This window comes from Neomonachus schauinslandi, chromosome 2, assembly GCF_002201575.2.
Source record: "Neomonachus schauinslandi chromosome 2, ASM220157v2, whole genome shotgun sequence".
Taxonomy (NCBI): Eukaryota; Metazoa; Chordata; class Mammalia; order Carnivora; family Phocidae; genus Neomonachus; species Neomonachus schauinslandi.
The window spans coordinates 200,311,246-200,324,262 of NC_058404.1; the positions used below are offsets into that span (position 1 = coordinate 200,311,246).

The window sequence follows — 13,017 nt, forward strand, 5'->3', positions numbered from 1 at the left end:
GTGTATATGCTCCACCAGAATAAAAGAGAAAACTAAAAAGGAGGAATCTTAACCCAGGAGAGAGTGAAAGAAACTCTCAGGGTGATAGGGAAGATCTAGGAGGACAGTCGCAGTAGGCCTAGCAAGGAGGCACTGGAGAGGAAAGGCAGCAGGATGAGAAGTTCAGAAGAATTATTACCTGGTGGGTGTGGATGTACTGAGAGGAGACTGACACTTCTGGGGTGAGGGGTGAATAAAGGACAGATACAAAGAAAACAAAGCAAAACAAACTCTAGGAAAAAAGAAAGGAAATGTAATCAAAACAGACCAAACATCTCAGCTGTGAATAATATCTCCACAGTTGTCATAAGTGCTGCTGAATTCTTCAGCAAAACCTTTAACATAATCACACAGAGAGAACAGGGCAGAAAGAGGTGGCAGTGGGAGGAGGCGGTAGGATAAGTGACCTAAATCGGCTTCTTAACAGTAGGATGTTTCACACACACAAAATCTGGAGGAAAGCGCTGAAATGTTAAAATGATGGCCACTGAGGAGCAGGAATCAGGGTGGAGAAGGGCAGGGTAGGTGATTGCTGTGTTTTTGTTCGAAGTCTCACAGAACTTTTGACTCTTAAAACTGTGTGCCTGTAGAACTTTGTTCAAAATGAGCATTAAATTTTTAAACAAAATCTGATACTTGACTAGCAGGAAGATCACATTGAGTGGTGTGTTCAACCTTCTGGAACCCAGCCCCGTTGAAAATGAATGGCAAGCTGGAACTCCTCTCCCCACTAAATACACACACGGGTGTGGACACACAAAATGTTTGCCCAGGATCACAGGCAGTTCATAAATTCCCGAAGGCCAGCTTTAAAGCCTTAGAATTCTAGATTCTGCTTTCTTACAGGAAGTTTATTTCAAATCGGAGCTTGTCATTTGTTGTAAAGGAAAAAAAAAATCCTTATGAAAAACGATTAAAAACACCTACATGATCAAATGAGGTCATGCTTGGTCTTAAATCCTTGGTGATCATCACCAGTTGTTTCCTGGACCACGAAATGCACCTCATTCCTAATCATCAATGAAAGTGAAAACTTGGTTTTATTGGGCTTTGCCTCAGCCTTGAAACAGACTCTCTAAAACTCAGGAATGTGAATCACCTTTGGGTTGACTCAGCTGTTTCCATTCTAGAAATGTACATGGAATCCTGCACTCTCTACCCCATGAGGACAGAGTCCTTCATGTAAACCTTGAAAAGGCAAGGCCCTAAATGCCCACCACCACCCGCCCCCCCAGCTGGTTTTCTAATTGAGGAATTACTCTAATGACTTCTTAGCAAAACTTCTCTAATCAGAGCGGACCACTTAAGTAGCCCAAAGCACAAAAGTTACCCTGCTTTTGATTGAGGGTCTCTCGTGCTGTAACCCCACCCACAGCTCAACAGCAAATCAAAAGAACTGTCTTGTCACTTAATAGGGATCTTAACAGTCCTGCCAATTGGCTTAAAATTCTGGTGCCTTCATTAACTTACATATCAATTCAGGTAACAGTAACAACTTCATCGGTCACTGCTAAATGGATCTGCTAATAGTGGAAGGCAGAATAATGGTCCCAAAAGATGTCCAAGCTCCAATCTCTGGAACCTGTGACTATGTCACATTACATGGCAAAGGGACTTAGCCTTATATGGGGAGGTTATCCTGGGTTATCTAGGTGGGCCACATCTAATCACATGGGCCCTTAAAAGCCAAGAACTTTCTCCAGGTAGAAGAAGAGATGTGGCAGAAGCAGAAGTTGGAGAGCTGGAGTAGGCTTCAATGGTCCCTGCTGGTTCTGGGCTCATGGGGGTGTGTGCAAGGACGAGAAAGAGGTCTCTAGGAGCTGTGGGCGGCCCTCCGGCTGACAGCCAGAGAGGAAACAGGGGCCTCACTCCAACAACTGCAGGAACTATATTCGGCTGATAATCTGCACGAGCTTGGCAGCAATTCTCCCCCAGATTCTCCAGGAAGGAACGCGGCCCTGCCCACACCTTGTTTTTTGCCCAGTGAGGCCAGAGTCAGACTTTTCACCAGGAGAACTGTGAGATGACAGATCTGTGTTGTTTTAAAGCTGCTGAGTGTGGGGTAATTTGTTACAGCAGCCACAGGAAGCCCATACGGTGGCAGATGCGAAAACACCCAGCAGGGTGCTGTCACCTTGTTGACATTCGAAAAGAGTAAACCAACTGAAGTCAACAGACAGCCATGGCCGGCCAAACATTTAGAGATTTGTTCTGACAAATGCAGATTTGGGGAATTACCAAGTGCCCAGAACATTCTACAAATTTTAGGTTTCGGGTAATTCACTGCCCTTCAACTTAGAAACCTGGGATACCTGTCTTGTCCGATAAACTCTAAGTAGTATGTAGGGGAATAAATGCTGGATTGTGTGCACCATCCCGGGCCCCAAACTTTCCTACGGACCTCTGGCAGCGCTTACTGCATGGTACTGAGATCATACCCAGGTTTGCTTCTCCCCCTGGACCATGGAGCCCCCCGCCCTTCACGCAGGAGTCACGGAGTCCCACCTCATATGTCCACATCTACCATAGGATTTGGGCACGTCGCAGGTAACCTGTATAAAGGTTTGTTGAGCTGCGTGACAGTATAATTTAATATCTGTGTATAAAAGGTAGATTCTTTGAGGACTAGTGCTGTGTTTTATTAGCCATTGTATCCCTCCCACTGGGAGGTGGGGGGAGCTCAGAGGCACTGAGCAGTGGGTAGAGAGAAAGAAAAGGCAGGAAGGAGAGAAAGAGACACTGGGAAGTACTGCAGTCTCCGGAGCAGGCTGGCCTGTGGAGGGGAAGGCCCGAGAAACCCTGGAGCTGATGCCCGCTGCCCACTTGTGCTGGGTAGCTCCGATGTGAACCGGCGAGTGCTTGCTGACCTTGACCTCAGACTGCCTATTGCCTTTTCCTACAGCAAAACAGGTCACTCAGGAACTGAAATGTCAAGAAAGTGTGCTTCGTGAAAGGAGTATCCATGGGATTGCACAAGCCCGAAGAGACAGTTAAAGGCTACATTATACACACGCCATCATCTTGCTTACAAAGGATTAGTGGTGACTCAACATGATGTTTCCCCACAATGCTGAAGTATCAAACAGCACTGGCCAATTAAAGGTAAAAATCCTAAATGAAGTTGCCTGACACAGCTCATACTAAGGGCCATCCGTACGTTAAACATTTAGAGATTTGAAGAACAACCTGGATTCACTAAAGTGTTAATGAAGTAATTTTTTTGAAAATCCTTGGCAACATCATATTTTACAACTTACAAATTGCATTACTTCCCTGATTTCATTGCGTCCCCAGAACAACCTCTTGAGCTACACGGAAGAGGCATAATGAACTGCTAACTCCATTTTACAGCTGAGGGAGCTGAAGTCCAAAGATGCACTTGGACTTCACGAAAGCCTTACTAGGACCGAGTCTCTAGTTCATGTCTCCTGTCCAAGAGAACCAAAGGAAGTAGTCTTCACTGTGTCACTTGTCTTTACATCCTGCCAACATCCAAAAAGATCTTGAGTGAGGTAGCCTGCAATAACAGGCACATACATGGTGAGGACTTTAAAAAGAGAGAAGAAAATCCATTTGGTGGGTGATATGGGGTTTGGGGTGGAGGTTAGGCTTGAACACCAAAGACTGACTTTGAGGCATATAATACGTAAAAGAAAAAGGTGATTTATAGAACACCGTAATCTCAAAAAAAAAAAAAAAAAGGAAGCACCATCAGTCCTTGAAAGCAGGGTGAATGAGGCTTTGTGTTTGGGCCCCTGAGTGGGAGTGAGGGGTCCTCTCTTCCTTCAGTAAAGAACAAGAGAGGACAACTTTGAAATGCAGAGTCCAAACTCTACCATCTCTAACCCCAGGCATTCCATTCCATGGGAGACTCCTTTTCATTGGATCCATATAAAGATCCAGCCGTCTATGAATGAAATGGTCATCTTGACACAAAATAAGCATTAACTAGTTAAGTTTCAGTGAGAATATCAATACATCCTAAGAAAACCACAAAGAAGATCCAGATGAGTTTCCGAAGGCCCCTCCTAAAATAAAATCACTAACAAACCACATGTAGTATGTAACAAAGCACTTTCTTTTTAATTAGGAAAGGATGCAAAACAAAAAAAGGACAAAACTCCTACTGAGTTAAGTGAAAATCCTAATTCACTGGCATCGCTACCAGACGGCTTATCCTATTTTTAATCCCGGTTTATCCTATTTTTAATCCCCAAAGAAGACTAGCAGAGAAAACTATGTATCCTTTCTATAGACAGACATGTGGCTTTCAGGAAATCAAGCACACCAAATTCCCATTTTACTAAACAGATAAATTGGAGAGGAGATTAATAGTTTAAAGGATTAATTACTATATTCCTTAGACTTGGAGTTTCCTTACAGGCCATTCAACATTGGAGATAATTTTTTGCAAGCAACAATTTTAAACTGTGCTTTAAGCCATTATATAAAGTCACACGCACCTACTCAAGGCACTCTCCAAATTCCACTTATTTCAGACTCCCCAAGTTAAAATCTCTGTGAGAGACTGGGACATACAGAAGCCTACAGTTGGCCGCCTTCATATGACACTCAAAAGATCAACGAAATGCTTCAGACAAGAGTTCTGCACCCAATGACTTCATTAAGGAAAACATCAAACCAATCTGATAAGATGCAGATGTTGCAAGGACAACATAACTATAAAGAATATGCAAGACAATATCAAAATGTTGCTTCAGTTTCCTTCATAGACTCCTGTCCTTAAATCTGAGACAAAGGATACACCCATGCACCTAAACTTTTTGAAGAAAAAGAAAAGAACTGCCACTTTCGAATCTGTATTTTTAAAGATCTCCACTTGTGCTAAGAGAGCTTTCCTCTGCTCTATTTGGTTAAAAGAATTAAAGGTTTAGGACTAAGAAGATTCTTCCCCCGTGTTAAGACTCCCAAAGGTGAAGAAAGTCAAGCCCAGAAGGGGTAGCTTTGCCGGAACAAGCAGTAACTTAATTCTGGAGGCAGAAGTAGACCGAATGAATGCTAATCAAGTACCCTATACTCACTCGTGCAGCAAACACTAGGAAGTAACAGCAAATATTATTCTAAAAACCCTTGGGAGAGTTGAAAAATTGCAGAATTGTGAAGAAATAAATCACATGAAATATCTGGAACCATGGTACAGGAAAAAAAACCCCCTGCCATTTAAATACGCCTCTTCTCAGCTCTGGATACAAACTGTGCGCATCTCTATCAGAGCATTTATCACACCATACTACAGCTCACCGCTCTGTCCTAGAAGACCTCAGCTCTAGAGGGCAGGACACAGGATTCAGGGAAGGCTTCCAGGAGGAGGAGTCACCTAAACTGACAGGGAAGAATGGGTAAGAGGAGCTGCAGGTGGGGGAGAGGGGTCTGCATGCTGAGTTTGGACTGTATAAGAGCAACAACTGCATTATTACCACATTTTCGTCCTGTCCTCCTGTTATTTATACACCATCTTGTTCACAAAGAATTTCAGTTTGGATATTAGAACTACTTCTGCTTATGCCTCAGTCTTCTGCCTTGGACCAGAACAAAACACTCCTAAAAGGAAAAGACTGTCTTGTTCAACTTTGCATCCCCCAGAGAAGAGAATTATCCTTGGGACATTGTAGGTGTTTCCACTTTATTTAAGTGGCTGAAAGATACAGAGCCCGCAAGGTAGCATCAAGTCTTGACATCAGGCTGAAATCTGAGTTTCTCCACCCACAACCTCACCCTCCCTATCCCTTTGTCAACTTGACCTCTAACTGTAACTGCTTTGGCCTCATTCCGTGGGTGTGGATTCTCCTCCTTCAAATGCATTTTCCAGCCCGCCAAGAGAGTTTCCTCCACTCTCCAGGCGCTGAGCGCTGCAAAGTTAAATCTGGCTTTAAAGACTTTTTTTCTTCCCAATCCTAACGGAAGAAATCAAGGAGCACCAAGCAGAGGGGCTCAGCTCCCTCCAATCAGAGCCAGCTCTCGCGCTGGAGCAGGAAACGGGGCGGCCTGACTGACGAGGGGTCCGGCAAGGTGACAGCCCGCGTTGCCGCGGGACCCGGGCCACGGAGAGGGGTGGGTTCCCGGAGAAGGGCAGCCCTGAGATGCCGCTCCCCTTTCTGCTCATTTGGCAAAACAAAAAAAACAATAAACAATAAAAGAGCGAGTCAGCTAACCAGACCAACTGCGCCCCTGGTGCACAACCCCGCTACACCCCGCCAGGCTCCCCTACCCGCACAAGGACCTCCTCACCACACAGACCAAGGCGCACGCGCTGGGGTGGTGGTGGTGGGATCACACCCCTACAAGCCCCGAGGCGGGGGAGGGACAGGGGCAGAGTCTCCCAACTCGCTGGTGCCAGGACACCAGGAGCCCGCGTTGGCAACGCATTCATTTAACCAGTCATGGGGGTGGGGAGCGAGAGAAAGAGCCTCTCACTCTCAGGGTGAGCAGGACCCCCACGATCAGAGTCCATGCAGTCACCCTCAATGAGACACAGTAACCCGGTCACACCATGGGGGGAGGGAAGACAGAAACAGTCTCTCCCACTGGCAGGCTGTCTGGGATTCCCCACGCGCAAGGGCCCACGCAGAGATACCTTCACAGACACACCGAACCAGGCAAGCCGTAAGGGGAGCGGGGACCGAGACAGTGTCCCCACTCTGATCAGAACCCCCGCGCGCGCATTTACGCGCGGGTCCACAGAGGGTCGCAGTAGGCGCGGAGCCCCCTCGATGCCCCCCAAGGCGGAGACAATGCCGGGGCGCCCAGATGCGCGACGGCCAGGTCAGTCCTGGTCCCCATCCTCCTAGCACTCAGGGCGGCGGCCGCCACCGCTGGCAGCGACCCCGCAGTGGCCCCGCTTGGACCTGCCACACCCGGCCCTAGGACCCCCGCCGCCCCCGGATCCCTGCCGCCTGGGACCTCCACCGACCCAGGACCCTCGCCCAGCCCCGGGACCCCTGCCGCCTGGGACTCCGTCCAACCCCTGGACCTCCACCTAGCCCTGAAACCCCAGTCGGGTCCGCGGACCCCCACCCGGCCGAGAACCTTGCCCAACTCGAGACCCCCGCCGGGCCCGGGACTCCAGCCACCTGGGACCTCCGCCAGGCCCAGCCCGGCCGATCGGCCCTGGGACCCCCGTCCAGCTCCTGGACCCCCCCCGGCCCTGGTCCCTCCCCCGGCCCCGGAACCCTGACCGCCAGGACCCCGTTCAGCCCCAGGACTCCCGCCCGGCCCTGAGACTCCCGTCCAGCCCCTCGACCCCGTCGGTCTCCGGGACCCCCGTCCAGCCGCTGGACCCACACAGGTGCTGGCCCCTCGCCAGCCCCGGACCCCGTCCGGCCCCGAGACCCCCGTCCAGCCCCTGGACCCACACCAGCCCTAGCCCCTCGCCTGACCCCGGAACCCTGCCCGTCCCGGTCTCGGTCCGGCCCGGCCCGCCGCCGCCGCCGCCTCACCTCAGGCCACCGCCTCGGCGGCACTCGCTCGGGGCCGAACGAAACAGAGCCAAGCAGCCGGAGGAGCCGCGGCCGCCGCAACAATGGAGCCCCGGGGCGGGGCCGCCTCCGCCTCAGCCCGACTCCGGCTCGGGCTCGGGCTCGGGCTCCGGCTCCGCGCGGAGCAGCCGCGGACGCCAGGCTGCGGCCGGCTGGAGCAGCGCGCAGGCGCACACGCCCCGCCCGCGCCCCTACGCTCCGCCCCCAGCGGCGCCCAGCGCTCGGGGCCCGCCCCCCGACCAATGGGGAGGGAGCAGCGCGCAGGGGGCGGGGCCGGGGAAACAAAGGAGGGGGCGGGGCCGCGCCGGGGCGGGGCGGCGGGGCGGTGGGGCGGCGGGGCTGCGGGACGGCTAGCGGCCGAATCCAAGGCCCAGCCCGGGAGGGCCGAGCGTATTGACCACTCGGAATCTGCTCAGCAGGCTGTGCTCACCCCAGACCCCAAACTCAGGTTTGTAGGGTTGGCCTGCGTCTCATACAAAAATGAGACCCAAGGAGAGAGATCACCTGCCGCCCCAAGTCACACAGTCCTCCTGTTCACTCATTCATCTTTTATTCATTCGACAAACATTTTCGCAGCACAGAGGATATGCGTTAGGAATGGCGTAGAGGCAAACTTGGCCCTCCCCCGCAGAACCAGAGATATCTCGGCGTCACTTTAACTCATGATAGAGTCAGGAGCTGGGACGCCTGGGCGGCTCAGTCGGTTAAGTGTCCGCCTTTCGCTCAGGTCATGTTCCCAGGATCCTGGGATCGAGTCCGGCACTGGGCTCCTTGCTTAGCAGGGAGCCTGCTTCTCCCTCTCCCTCTGCTGCTCCCCCTGCTTGTGCTCTCTTTCTCTCTGACAAATACGTAAATAAAATCTTTGGGGGGAGAAAAAGAGCCAGGAGTAAAGCTGTTGTCCTTTCCCACCTCAAAGCCTTTGTGGTTTTGCTATTTTGCGTCTGAAATGCCCTCCTTTCCTCTCCTCTCACCCCCATGTATTCAAGTGTGGGTCATCTTGAAAACCTCTGTCCTCATTGTATTTTATCTTTCAGCATCATCTGACATGCATTCTGGGTTTCTCTCTACCTCCCGAGCTGCTCCTCAAGTCTCCAGGATCCATCCCCCTGCTCTGCTCAACCCCTACATCTTGGGGTGCTAGGGGAGCCCTTGGCTGGGGCCCGATGCCCTTCTATCCACCATGGACTCTCTTAACCAGGAAATCTCATGCTCTTCCAGGTTCCATACTGTGGTGATCGCCAGGTCTCTATCTCCAACCTTGCCTGACCCCCTCCCAGATCCCCAGCTGGATGCCCACGAGGCATCTCTAACTTCTCATGGCCAACACAAGTGCTTTATTCAACAGCCCCCAACCGGTTCCTCTGCATTCTTCTTGTTCTCAGTAAATGGCTTCCATCCACACAGTTGCTCAGGCTAAAATCTGAAATCCGTCCTTGAGTGCTTTATGTCCCTTGCTCCCTGATGCAATCCCACTCTGCGTTCCCACCTCCTTCACAGCACCAACTGGAGTTTCCTGTCTGAGTGGTTCCCCCCACCATCCTCAGTGAAGTGTGACCTCTCCAGGACGAGGCAGGACTCTGACTCACTTCTTTGCACAGAACAGAGCCTCATGCCCTTAAGGTATTCAGGGGATGGTGAGAGAATACATGGATAAATGGATAAGGTCCCATTTCCTTGCACATGCAGATACACACACACACCCCACTGAAAGCCTGACTTCCAAACTTCCAAACAAATTCCTCCATGAATATAAGAAGCTTCCCTCTTACTCTCCAGCCAGACCCCCACTGTGGTTTGGGGATGTCTTCAGAGAATAGGAAGATACCCTCCCAGGGAGTAAAGTAGTTACTACAAAGGAGGGTCACTCCAGGCTGCAGACCTTTGCACATACTGCCCTCTGCCTGACACACTTTCTCCCTGTTCCATCCAACTCCTACTGACACTTCCAGCTTCTCCCTAAATGTCACTTTCCCCAGGAAGGCTTTGTAGCCACCCCGACATCAAGCACAACTGTGACAGACACACCATCAAAAAGCTAGGCCCCCTATCATGCAGGCCCACAGATATAAATTCGACATCAACCTGAATGAGCTTGGGAGTGGATTCTTCCTGAGCAAAGCCTCCAAGTGAGGATGCAGCCCGGCCAACAGGTTGAGTGAAGCCTGAGCAGAGGACCCAGCTGAAATGTAACCCAGAAACTGTTAAGACATGTGTGCATTGTGTTAAGCTGCTACATTTGTGGTTATTTCTTCTGAAACAATAAAAAACTAATACCAGGACCCCTCCCCAATACAGACATTCACAACACCCTGTACGTCTTTCTGGCATTCATCTCAATTACACGTGTTTGTTTAAAGCCTCTGTCTTGCCACTAGAGCTGAAAGCCCCATGAGAATAGGAATGGGATGTGTCTTGCTCACCCTGTGCTCCAAATGCCCAGCACAGTTCTGTTCCAGGGCAGTCGGCTGGAGAAAGACCAATCAGTCTGCTTGTTGGCTGGCCCTCCCGTCCTTTCCAGCCCCTTCTCCCTGGCCACATCCCATTCTATAGACCTGAATAGTGTCTTGTCGTCCCGGCCTCCCTCAAGCCTGCCTGCGGTGGCCATGTGACTTCGTCCTGGCCAGTGAGACTAGTGGTAGTTGGCTGAAAGGTTTCTAATAGTGGTGCCCTCGAGCCAATTTGGACCAGACCTTGAGAACTGATTGTGTAAGAATTTTGCAAAGTCACTTCTGAAGCACAGTCATTACTCAAAAATCAAATGATATAAACTTACAATTAAAAGTTATATTAAAAACAAAGATAAATGCTCAAAATTCATTACTTCCTAGTTATTTTACTACAGTGTACAATTACCTATGCTATCGAGGATTTTACATCCTAATGTAACTGTATGATAGAAATGCCAGATAATATGCTCCTGGCATCTCTTCCCATAACCACAGCCAGCAACGTCCTGTTGGTAGCTTGAAATTCGATGTGGTAGGAGAATTCATAGCACAGAAATTGGTAACGACTCTAGATCAGGACTTTCTTCCTTGCTCCCATCCCCCAGAAAGCCACGAATTGAAGATTTACCAGCATACCCTTAATTTCCGGGGAAGGTTTTCCTCTTCGGGAAAAGGAATCAGCACAGCTGATGCTGCCTTTTCTCGGCGGCAGAGATCATTACCTTTGGATGTGCATGTGATATCTGGATCCGTAGCAGCCACTTTACAACCAGAAGCAAAGTCAGAATCAGAGAGATTCTGGCCCATGCTCCCTTGAGTCACTGAATCAAGACAAGGAATCACCTACCTCCAGATTCCATATTAGGTAGGAAAAAACAAATCCCTAGTTGTGTAAGCCAGTGTTAGTCAATTTTTCTGTTACCTACAGAATTCCTAAGTGACACATAGAGACATTCAACGAATGTCTGTCACATGGAGTAACTCATCCTGACTCTCTTTCTTCATCCGTGGCCATCCTGTTTGGGCCCCACGTTCACTGACAAAGCCACCAGCCAGTGAACCAGTCTAGGCAGGTTTCACAGCTCTGACTAGTAGAAAGGTTTTTTCCGATATGAAAATGAATGTTGGGACCTCTTGGCACCTCAGAAAATGAGCCCAGTCCCTGTTTGCCCCCTAAGTCCTCCTGATGTAAAGAGAGCATTCATTCAGTAGGAAAATAAATCAGAGTTTATTGACCCCAAAGTTAGACCAACACTCTTTGTGGAAATTCCTGACCTGGTTTAATACTGTGAAGGGCTCCTTGGTGGGGCTCGTGACCTGAGACCTCTTCCCAGATTCTTTTAATAACATGTCTCTCAAGGAAAACATAATTACAAACTATCATATGCCAAGGTAAGCTGCATTTCCATGGCACTTTTGACTCAGTCTTCCTAGATTCTGGGGCCGAGAGGGAGCAAAGACCGTCCATGGCAGCTGGGCCCAGTTTAGGATGGGATGTCAGTTGAGCAGAGCAGTGAAAGCCGACAGGCGGCTGCACCAGCCATCTGTGGTCACGCAACAGGTCACCCCCAAGCCCAGCAGCTTAAAACGACAGACATTTATCATGTCACGGTTTGTGTGGGGCAGCCATCCAGCACGGCTTGCCCGGGTACCTCTGCCTCCAGGTCGCCCACAAGGCTGCCATCCAACTGTTGGCTGGGGCCATGGTCTCACAGGAAGGCTTGTCCAGGGACGTTCTGTCTCCAAGCTCACTCATACGGCTGTTCGCGGGCCCCCCTCAGCTGCTCACTATGTCAACCCCACACAGGGCAACTTATATGGCAGCTGACTTTTCTCAGAGCAAGGAAGGTGGAAGCCACAAATGTTTTGTACCCAATATCACAGCTGCTGAAAACCAATGATTTAAAAAAAAATTCCTAAAAGCAGCCATAGAGGGGCGCCTGGGTGTCTCAGTCGGTGAAGCGTCTGCCTTCGGCTCAGGTCATGATCCCAGGGTCCTGGGATTGAGTCCTGCATCAGGCTCCCTGCTCAACGGGGAGTCTGCTTCTCTCTCTCCCCCTGCTCCTTCTCTGTCTCTCTTGCTCACTCTCTCTCTCTCTCAAATAAATAAAATCTTTTTAAGAAAATTTAAAAAATGATTTAAAAAAAAAAGCAGCCCTATAAAACAAACATCATATTCTGGTGAATAACAATAAGAATTAGAGATGACTTCTTACCAGAAATAAATGAAGTCAAAAGACAACGAAACAGTCTTATAATGTTGAAAGAAAAAGGAAAAAACAAAACAAAACACCTGTCGATCCATCTCCTCCAAAACCTACCAGCACTTATGTGCACTGGCCGTGGTCCCCACCCACAGTCGGCCTCCTCCACCCCACGCAGCTTGGTCCCACCGGACCGCATCTCACCTCACCCTCTGCTCTCTTACTGACCCTCTCTCCTCTCGCCTGCCTCAGCTCGACCACACCCACCTGGCTCCCCTCTCTGTCCTGCTGCCCTCCTTGGTTGCCTCTGTCCTCCCCTCTTCCTCTGCCGGATGCGGGAAGGCCAAGTGTTCAAAAAGCCAGTGTTCCCCTGGGTGCACTCCACTGGTTCTGCACCGTCCCTAGGGATGGTTCATATTCTGGTGAAACCAGAAACATCCTAGCCGGGGCACCTTCCCTTGGGCTGCACGTGGGCGCCTGATCCATGACACGCAGCAACTCAGACCTGCCTTTCACACCCCAGAACCGCTGTTCCTCTTAGCTTTCGTCACTCCTGAGTGGCTCCAGCATCTGTCCCATTGCCCTGCCAGGGAGCAGGGTCCCACCCTCTTCCCCGTCCCCCACCCCTAGCCGCCAGGTCCTGCTGGCTCTCTTTCTGGAATCCACAGCCTCCACTCCCAGGCTTTGCAGCTGTCCCCAGAATTATGGCAAAAGCATCCCTATCAGTCTCCCTCTCCCAGGCCTCGTCCCTCCAACCCCTCCTCCACGGGAGAGCCCATGGCAAAGAAGGAGGGGCCAACCTCACAATTCCTTTCCTGGAGAAAAGCATAT

At 50.3% G+C, this 13,017-nt stretch overlaps 1 long non-coding RNA gene across 1 annotated transcript in view; it reads right to left on the bottom strand.

The window, feature by feature from the left end:
• Nucleotides 1-7,527, bottom strand: part of LOC123324055 — a 53,765-nt gene extending 46,238 nt beyond the window's left edge. The window contains exon 1 of the long non-coding RNA XR_006539597.1: nucleotides 7,497-7,527. This is a non-coding gene — a long non-coding RNA (uncharacterized LOC123324055). The remainder of the gene's footprint in view (nucleotides 1-7,496) is intronic.
• Between the last annotated feature and the right edge of the window lie 5,490 nt (nucleotides 7,528-13,017).